Genomic DNA, 10,763 nt, shown 5'->3' with positions numbered 1-10,763 from the left:
ACATTCAGTCTCTCAACACAAAGTGAACCACAGGTCTTAAACACATTGCGTTCTTTCCTGCTATGCGACGCGTCCGTCAATCCACCCTTTGTTGAGGAACCGAATAACGTAAGCGTTGCATACCTGCCGGTAACTTAACTCACCTTCGAGCCCCCAAATTATTAAAGTAATTCTATCGTTTTAAAGTAAGCATTGCCCAATCAATTGTATGTGTTTCCAAAGCACAAAGTGATTTATTTTAGCAAATGTAAATAGTCAACAATTCAATACATTATTATATTATGATACAGTACAGTACAGCCAATACCAAAAGATAAATACATACCAATGCAATCGCTTGCGCTCGCTGCGCACCCACCGGACCCGGTAGACAGTATATCTGTTAGAATACTGTGTCAGAGTTGACTGAGGGCCAGGGTGTGTGCAGCAATGATTATATACAGTACAGTGTTACACTTGAACAATAGAGATGACGTAGATTGTTTCTATAGGTCCAGACGTTGGGTGGGTCCAGGGTAAACAGATCATAGGTTGATTCAATCTAAGGAATCCAAAGGTGGGGGTCGTCTCTCCAGGGGGTCTGCTCCTTTCATAGCCAGCATCATACAAAAGGATTATTCCCTAATATCAATAACTAAAGTATGCAATGTGCGATCTCTTCGTCGACTGCACCGGACAGCTGCTGATGATTAGGGGATCAATATGATATCAGGCATGACACCTTTCCTATAACCTAAACCTTTAATAACACTACAATGTACATATAATCACTATATATATATATATATATATATATATATATATATATATATATAGACTAATAATAACCCAAATACTATCTGCTCATAAATTACAGTGTAACGGAACCAATATGAATATGAATTGTATAAATAACTAAATGTTGTAATGCGAGTGTGTGCGTGCGTATTTTACCGTGCGATCGCATCACGCCACGTGTTACGTGGCGTACGCTTCGCAATACGCACGGCAAACCAATATTAAACCAATATACTTTCGTTCATCCAATTATACGATTTCGACACTACATTTCATCATCATCATCATCATTTATTTATATAGCGCCACTAATTCCGCAGCGCTGTACAGAGAACTCATTCACATCAGTCCCTGCCCCATTGGAGCTTACAGTCTAAATTCCCTAATATAGACACATACACACTCACTCACAGACAGACAGAAAGGGAGACAAACAGAGAGGGAAAGACTAGGGTCAATTTAGATAGCAGCCAATTAACCTACCTGTATGTTTTTGGAGTGTGGGAGGAAACCGGAGCACCCGGAGGAAACCAACGCAAACACAGGGAGAACATACAAACTCCTTTAAGAACACAATTGAGAACTTCCGATCTATTCAGCTCAAACTTGGAAAGGACACATGTAGACAACGGCAAGTATTTGCTAATTAGTGTCTGTGTTTACTCTACGGCTGGATTGACTGTTTCATTTTCTCCGCTATGGAATTCTCTCTCTAATGAGAAGGGACACAATAATTTAATTAAAATCTATGCTATCAAGTGACCCCTCATTTCTAATCCTTGAAGGAATTGCAAGCACACCACTGTTGTAATCTTAAAGACATTTACCACTGCTTATTTTAGAAATCTGAGTCACTATCCACCATTTTTTCTCTATATACATACTATTGAGAAATGATGTTGTGCGATTCTAGCATGTATTAAAAGACTAATACTACTATTACAATATAAACCAGTGTAGCATTTATATCGGTTGGTTGAGGTCTTTGGTTCAGATCAGATTTATATCCCCATATATGTGTTTTATATGGTTGTATTAATAAAATATGTCCTTTTAATATTCTTAAGAGTCGGGTGTTTAGGAGTGGAAGTGTTTTCTGGTCTCAGAGCTGTATATATATTTTTTATGCTTTTGATTCAATAATAATTCTGCATTACTAAAACTCAATAATATACTAAGACATTTACTGTCTGGTTGAACAAAAAAGTTTTCTCAAGTGCAAAGTATATAATTCAATCTATATATAATAAGCCTAATATTAGAAAATCAATTATGTAAATTCAATAAAATAATTAATAATAGAACATATTAAAAAATATTAATAGAAAAGATTAATAAAAAAAGATTAAGGCTGCTGTAAAAAATACGAGATTTGTACAACATCTTAAGACTTAAAACTAATTTATACAGCGCTCTAAAATCTGTGGAAGTAACCTTCATATGTTATATGTGTGTCATGTATTAGATGTTTTATGTATTTTATATTTGCCTATCTTTATATGCATATTTGATGTGATATTTTTTAACTCCAAAAATATGTGACTTAAATATATTTCTGCAGCTTCCATTTCTGCCCTCTATATTTAAATAAGTTACAATAGATTTTAGAGCGCTGTATAAATTGGTTTTATCTGTTAAATTAATATTTAGGAAAATGAATATTTGAGAGATAATTTGATCTCTATTTTTTTTTTTTATTAATAAGAACAAAGAAGCAGACAATTCAACTAGAAACATGTTAACTAGTAATTCCATTTGGACATCTAAGAAATATGTGGACTGTTATAAATGTAATACCTAGAAATGTATCACTTGTTAGTTAATTAAAAAATAAGTTATGATTTTCAATCATCAGCTACAGGTAAGGTATTCAAGGTTAACAGCTTCATCAATTGTAAAACTGCTTTTGTATTTTATTTAATAAACCGTAAATGTGGCATACAATATTTAGGCCATACAACTAGGTGTTTGAACATCCACTTTTTGGAACACCGGCAGAATATCCTAGAACAGAATGATAGCCATCATTTTCCAAAACATTAGTCCAGTGGTCAGAAACGTGACATCTGAAACTTAACTATTGGAGGTATAGAAACAGTTAGGTTAACACCTAGGGGAGGTGGCCGTTATTGATTATTCTGTAAAAGAGAGGTCAACTGGATTTTCTATTTAGTTGCCCTCTTTCCAGCTGGTCTAAATTAAAGTATCGAGTTGAACGACTTTTAGAAAATGTGAGTCATTTGGATGGATATATAAATTAAAATAAATATTTTATCTAACAGACCTTTTTCTATAGTATTATATATGCATAAAAATATTATGATTATATCATATTATTACAAGTTATGAATTTTAACTTTTCAATCTCAATCTTTATAGGTCTTTTTGTGTCTACATTTACTTTCATATGAATAACTAATTTGAAGAACTATATAGAAAAGTGTAAGTAGTTAGATATTATAACTCTGGAGAGTGTATCTGATGGTGAGCAGGAATACTTGGTCTATTAACTATATGGTAGATTCAAAACAATGTATATGTATGTTTTCAGTACTTATCCTAATGATGTGGGCTGATATGAATAATAAATCTGTGAGGCTGATCCATAATAAACAATATCTTTTTAAATCTGTAATTGTCCGACATCAGGAGGAATTTGTGATCTAAGTTATATTGCTGGATAGAGTGAGATTGGTTTAAATAAGTAAAAAAAAAGCTCACTTTGCTTTTTCATCAGGTCTAGTGGCCTTTCTTTTTGGCTTTAAATCGGAAATTATATATATAATTATTGTATTCTCTTTCCTTTGTAGGAGACCAACAACTGGGGCGGATTTCCCTTTTCTAAACTTGTTATATTTTAGGTATTTATCTAAATAACTCTAATTTAAACACTAGGTGGCAGAAGTTCTTGGTTATATGGAACATATAGGCTGCTATATAGAAAACACTCAGTCCATAGAACGGAGACATCGGGGAAGGGAGGGGGGATGTTTGCTAAAGGAATGTGTAGAAATGGACTGTGGATGCAATTTTCTGCTCTGAAATAGGGATTTATAGCAGTACCCCACAGGAAACTGCCTATAAACTGATTATTTAACCTTCTATCCTGGAACTTGAGTATCCAAGAAATGTGATTTCTTTTCAATGGTTGATTCAGCATATGAAGCTGTTTTACATATTTATGCTAATCAAGATTGAATGGATTTTAATATTCTCTGGTGATAAACTAATTCCATTAAAGACTGATCAAGTTTTACCTTCATAGAAGGACTGTCCTCTGGATAACATAGTTCATGACTGTGAATATAAGTATGGCCTGATTAATTATTTGTGCGCTTAAAGATACGTCCACATAGTTATCATCCTGAGATTATTGATGCAATTTATGCTGATTGTTTTTAAAGATGTTTTAATTTTGATTAATGCTGTCATGTATGTAAATTAAGTAAATACGAAGTCTATATTTAAAAAAAATCTTTTTGGGAATGAAAGTTTTCATTTTTGATTACACTGTAGTATCTACTGGAAATTTACATGTATTGCACTTTGATTTCTTGTGCAATTGTTAATTAAGTCATGAAAGGCTCAATCTGCTTTTTATTAATACCATAATGTATCAATTTTCAGTCTGTATGATCATCTCGGAAATACACATTGAGGATTTTATTCCTTTGTAATCCATAAACAAAGGTTGTTCACCTATTTTTTTTATTATGGGCACTTAGATTATCCATTGCAGTTTATATTGTGTATACTAAGATTTATCAATTAGCACACATACATTAGACACTGAACTGATTCATTTTCTTTCATAGCTATTCACTTGTTTTTTATATACTCATTACTTATGGAATGCATTTTACCTAATAGAAGTGTTGCTATCTATTTGAGACTTATCACTTTGATCTAAAATCTGTTGTAGGTTATATTTAATCTCATATTTTGGAGATTTTTTTAAGTATATATTTTACCCCTGGAAACGCACAGGGATAGTATATAGACCTATATCTTCATATATTCTTTTATCCAAATACAACTCGAGATGTAATTAATTATGGTGATATTAAATCCAATTCCTTCCTTCTATACTCAACTGCGAGAATTATCTTCCTTTCACGCTGTTCTTCTTTGCCTCCCCTCTCTGCCTTGTCTTACACTGGCTTCTTTTCCTTTATAGAATCCTTTTCAAAGTCCTCACCCTCAACTACAAAGCTCTCTCCTACTCCACTGCCCCTTACATCTCCAACCTCCTCTCCATTCACATTCCTGCCTGTTCCCTGCAATCGCCACTCTTCCACCCTGATCACCTCATAGCAATGAAGCTAGAGTGGGAGTGACAAGCGCACAAGAGATGTGGTTATCGCTTTAAACAATCTTAGTTCCTATATTTTGGAGACACTTTAACCATCCAATCTGCAACATTAAATCGATAGTGCCCACATTTAAAAAATAGGCCTATTTGCCATAATGAGCCCCAACATTACATTATTAGCCCACATACATTTTACTAGAGAATCCCCACAATCCCCATATCATATTAATAAATAGTCCCACATAAACACATTACATTAATAAATACCACTCCACACACACATTATATTAATAAATACCTCCCCCACAATAATATCAATAAATGCACACACACATTACATCAATATATACCCAATACAGACACACTGTCACAAATCCGATGGATATTTAGTGGATCCCTTGTAACTGCCAAATAATATGGCTCATTCAGGGGCGCGGAGGCTAACGGGTAGGTGGGGATCCCTGCAAGAGGGTATCCATTTTGCTGCTACTATCACGCAGGTCACGGTCCCCTGAAGGAGTGTTGGCAGAGTAATAGACAGAGCCTGGTACAGAGGAGGGGTGACGGTAGGTCAGAGAAATATTGTAAGTAGTGGCAGGGAAGCTGGTTTCATAGTAATGCAGAGCAGCGGTTGAGTAGCGTAGATAGTAGAGAAGAACTAGCTGATCCGTAGATGGTAACTCAAAGCAACAGCAGGTGAGTTACTGGTACAGCAGCAGTTCAAATAGAGGCAGTAGTGGAGAAGAACTTAGCTGATCCGTGGATTGTGACACAAAGCAACAGCAGGTGAATTACTGGTACAGCGGCAGTTCAAATAGAGGCAGTAGTGGAGCAGAACTTAGCTGATCCGTGGATGGTAACTCAGAGCAACAGCTGCTGAATTACTGGTACAGCGGCAGTTCAAATAGAGGCAGTAGTGGAGTAGAACTTAGCTGATCCGTAGATGGTAACTCAGAGCAACAGCAGGTGAGTTACTGCTACAGAGGCAGTTCACTATAGTCAGTAGCGAAATAGAATTTAGCTGATCCGTAGATGGTAACTCAGAGCAACAGCTGCTGAATTACTGGTACAGCGGCAGTTCAAATAGAGGCAGTAGCGGAATAGAACTTAGCTGCTTCGTAGATGGTAACTCAGAGCAACAGCTGCTGAATTACTGGTACAGCGACAGTTCAAATAGAGGCAGTAGTGGAATAGAACTTAGCTGATCCGTAGATGGTAACTCAGAGCAACAGCAGGTGAGTTACTGCTACAGAGGCAGTTCAATAGAGGCAGTAGCGGAATAGAACTTAGCTGCTCCGTAGATGGTAACTCAGAGCAACAGAAGGTGAGTTACTGGTACAGCGGCCGTTCCAATAGGAGTAGTAGCGGAGTAGAACTTAGCTGAGCTGAAGATGGTATTCTGAGCAGCAGCAGATGAGTCACTTGTACAGCGGCTGTTCCAATAGGAGTAGTAGCGAAGTAGAACTTAGCTGATCCGAAGATGGTAACTCAGAGCAACAGAAGGTGAGTCACTGGTACAGCGGCCGTTCCAATAGGAGTAGAACTTAGCTGCGCTGAAGATGGTAACTCAGAACACGGCTGGGGAATACAGATGCAGCGGCAGTTCTAATAGAGGCAGCAGCGGAGAGGAGCTCAGCTGATCAGAGGATGATAATGCAGAGCAACAGCATGTGAGTTGGACCGAAGGAAGCCAAATCCTTACTGAGAGTGAGTACAGGTAACTCGAAGAACAGGCATTGGACAGAAGGAAATGGGAGGTTTAAATAGTGTTCCAAAAGGCCAGAACCAGTGGGAACAGGTAGGAGGTTATAAGAAAGGGTAGTTGGTAGCACATATGCAGAACAACAGACCATGTGGATGTTGATCCAAAGGTGTAATCAGGATACCGTGATCACCGCTTATAGGAGGAAGGTAACAATGCCGGTGCCCGTCCGCGGGGCCGGCGTGTGACACACACATTACATTAGTAAATACCCCCCACACTACATTAATAAACACATATTACAGCAAAACCCTACAGCCCCCTTACATTACAGCAATAACTCTAACCCCTCTCCACATTAAAGCAATCCCCCGCACCCCACCACATTGCAGCAATAACCACCCTTTCCCACATACATACACTTACTGCATCACTGGGCCAGCCTGCTCTGACTTTGGCTCGTTCTCCACTTACGACACACTGCACATCTTGCGTCAGAGATGTCTTCCCCTCTGTGCAGGGCAAGCAGCAGGAAGTGATGATGGCGGATCAGCCCAGGGTTTATCCGCCCTGGCACATGTAATAAAGGGGCTGGCCCCATGAGGACCTCTGTACCTCTTGCATGATCCACACATTCGCAAACACATGCAAACACATAGCGTTCACATGTGTTTTCACATGTGGTTTAAAGTTGCATATTGATGCAAACACAACACCAGTGTGTAAAGTGTCTTAATATTAACTGTTTTCCAGGGATCTGTAACATTGTTGCAACAAAGTAGTTTTGGATGTTTGCCATATTCTTTTGTTTTTTATAGAGAAATAAAGGTTATAGGAGAGCAGCATGCATTTCACAAGTCTCAATTTTAGCAAGACTGTTCTGCAAAAAGTATGGCCTGTTAGACCTGTGGGTGAGGCATCAGGGGCAGATTGATTGTGGAGCTAGATTTGTCCCAGTTTTGATATTTAAAATGTTAGGAGACAGCATGTGGTAGCATGTATCTTTTCCGTTTGGCAGATAATAGGTTAGAAGCAATTATATGTTTATTTTCCACTAGAAGGCAGTAGACAATGTAACATCTCTAATTTGCAAATCATTTTATCATCAGTATGGGGGTATGACTTTAAATAATGTGTGAGCTTTCCTTAAACTGCTATGTTGGCTTTCCCACTCTCTGACGGTGTTGGACTAAGCTTTCCGAACATATGGTTTATCTCCTCAACCTTCCCCAGTGACTCCATTCTTCATCTCTCCGGAATTTCCTCCTGACTTTGTACCATCCGTGTTTTACCCACGGCAGTCACATGATATTAGATACCTGAATGATCTAACTCACAAGAATATTTTTCTCCAATTCTCTGATATTTAATTTAAATGTAATATTCCCACAATTTTTTTTTCGCAATAGTTACAATTATAAAACATCCATAGCAAAGTTAGACACCACCAACAGATGTCCACAGCTGGCCTGATTTCCACTCTATACTCAGAGCTCACTCTCTCTACCACCGGTACGCGTAATCCCCATGAATTGGCTTGGGAGTGGGATTTAGGAGAGGCCATGGATGATGATGACCGGGCTGAGATCTGGGAGAATGCCACCTCCAGTTCAATTTGTGTGAAAATAATAGAGAATGTACACAAAACTTTGTTTTGCTTGTATTACGTACCAACTTGGCTTAAGAAGACGCTCCTGAACTCCTCTAATAAATGTTGGCACCTTTCTCTGTTTATGGTGGTGTTGTCCGAAAATCGCACGTTTCTGGTTGGGCATAACGAATCGGATCTTTGCTGTACTCCAACTTCTCATTCTCTTAGAGCCTAAATTTTCCCTCCTCCCTCTTGGAATCCACTCAGTTACTCATCATCAGAATAAACTTGTTCGGCAAATAATCTCAGCTGCCACCTGTCAGCTTACAGTTTATGGGAAACATCCTACCCCTCCACCACTCCAAACCATCATTAGCAGGCTTTGGCTCATCTAACACATGGAATTCATAACTAGTAATTTAAGAACTCCTCTAAGTCTTTCAACAAGGTCTGGGGTCCCTGGTTATCTTTTTTCCAGTCTCGTTCACCCTTTATTTAACTTCTAATTTTTCATCCTTCCTACTCTCTATTTCTCTTTTGGAGATCCCTCTGAGTAGCAATTTCTCCCCTGTACTATCCCTTTCTCTTTAATGGTCTAAGCCATGCTGTTCCTTTCCCCTCGTTTTTTCTGTGACTTCCCTCTTTCTCATGCCCAAAACTTGGTTGTTACGTAAATGTTTATCTGTTGTAATTTATTGTTAACACATACTCCTGTTCATTTTGTCCTTAAGCCATTTGTCTCCAGTTTGTACTGTTGTTTTCTCGCTTGCACTGTTATGACCTTCAATGAAAAAATGTGTTTTTTTAAAAGCAAAAAAATCACACAATTCTCTTCCGTGTTAAGCACACTATATATACAAACGTATTTGGACGCTTGACCATTACACCAATAGAGACTGTAATGACATTGTATTCAAATACATATACTTTAATTTGGAGTTGGTCCCCCTTTTGCAGTGATAATAGCTTCCACTCTTCTTGGAAGGCTTTCCACAAGATATTGGAGTGTTTCTATGGGAATTTGTGAACTTTAATTCTGTAGAGCATTTATGAGGTCAGGCACTGATGTTGGAGGAGAAGGCCTGGCTCGCAATCTCCACCATTCCAGTTCATCCCAAAGGTGTTCTATGGGGTCGAGGTCATGTGCGGGCCAGTCATGTTCTTCCATACCGAACTCATCAAACCAAGTCTATGTAGTCCGGGCACAGATATGTTGGAATACAAAAGGGCCTCCCTCAAAATGTTGCCACATAGCAATGTCCAAAATGACTTGGTATGCTGAAGCTTTAAGATTGTCCTTCACTGGAAATAAGAGGCCTAGCCCAAAGCCTGAAAAAAAGCCTGTGGTTGGATCACTTATAATAATTTATGTTATAAATTTATGTAAAGGAAATAGCGCAGGGCGCTTATTTATATGAATTGAAATGTACTTATTTTATTATATTGTGTGCACTTTATTTAATAGAAAATGTATTTATGGCTGAGACAGAGCCAGGGAAGAGATTCATTTGTGTTTTGTAACATTGCTAGAGGAAATCTCCAGTTAGGCATATGTGGGAAGGTAGTCTGTTTTAATGATAGCATGAAATGCTAACTAAGTCTTTTGATGTGAAGTATCAAATGCCTGCTCTGGCTGAAGACCCGGCAGGGGGCCGTTACCTGTGTGCATGTCTTGTTAGACACACAGGAAACCTAACATTGCAAACAGCACATGATGTAGGATATCACAGGTAAGTGTAAATTTTGTTAAGTATGAATTGCATTTAAATCCATATTTGGGAAAACATGGTGCATCCTCATACTAAAAATAACTCAGACTTCAAGGGGCTTTCTTACCTCCTGTGAGGCTGTGTCTATCACTGTACAAAACAGCACTGGTTTGTACTAGAGATGCTCAGGCTCGGTTCCCCGAGAACAGAACACACTCGAACTTAGCAGATCCGAGTACCGAGCCGGTTCGGCTCGGCTCGATACTTTTGAGTGCCCTTGGAATTGAAAATGATGCAAAACGCCATCGTTACGTTGATTTTTGGATTCTATAAGTACCGCTCTCCACAGCGATCCAGCCCCATTTCACAGAGGGACACAGAAGGGGTAGCACAGTTCTTGGTAGTCTGTAGAGCAGTTGGACAGCGTCATAGGCAGAATAGTAAGAGGAGGGGGTAGCAGTGTACTTCAAAGTCTACAGTGACATTCAGGAGAGCTCCATTGCCATTGCTGAAATACAAATACTAGGGCTGGCAGGCTTGGTGTAAATCTGCAGTCAAATTTTAGGGTGTTATATAGGTTGCACACAAAGAGGAGCGCTCCATTGCTCCATTGCTAATTGTCATTGCTGAAATAGAAGTAATAGGGCTGGCAATCTTGGTCTAAATTTGCAG

This window comes from Mixophyes fleayi, chromosome 10, assembly GCF_038048845.1.
Source record: "Mixophyes fleayi isolate aMixFle1 chromosome 10, aMixFle1.hap1, whole genome shotgun sequence".
In the NCBI taxonomy this organism is placed as follows: Eukaryota; Metazoa; Chordata; class Amphibia; order Anura; family Limnodynastidae; genus Mixophyes; species Mixophyes fleayi.
The sequence above is the reverse complement of the archived record's forward strand: the minus strand, read 5'-3'. Positions refer to the sequence as shown.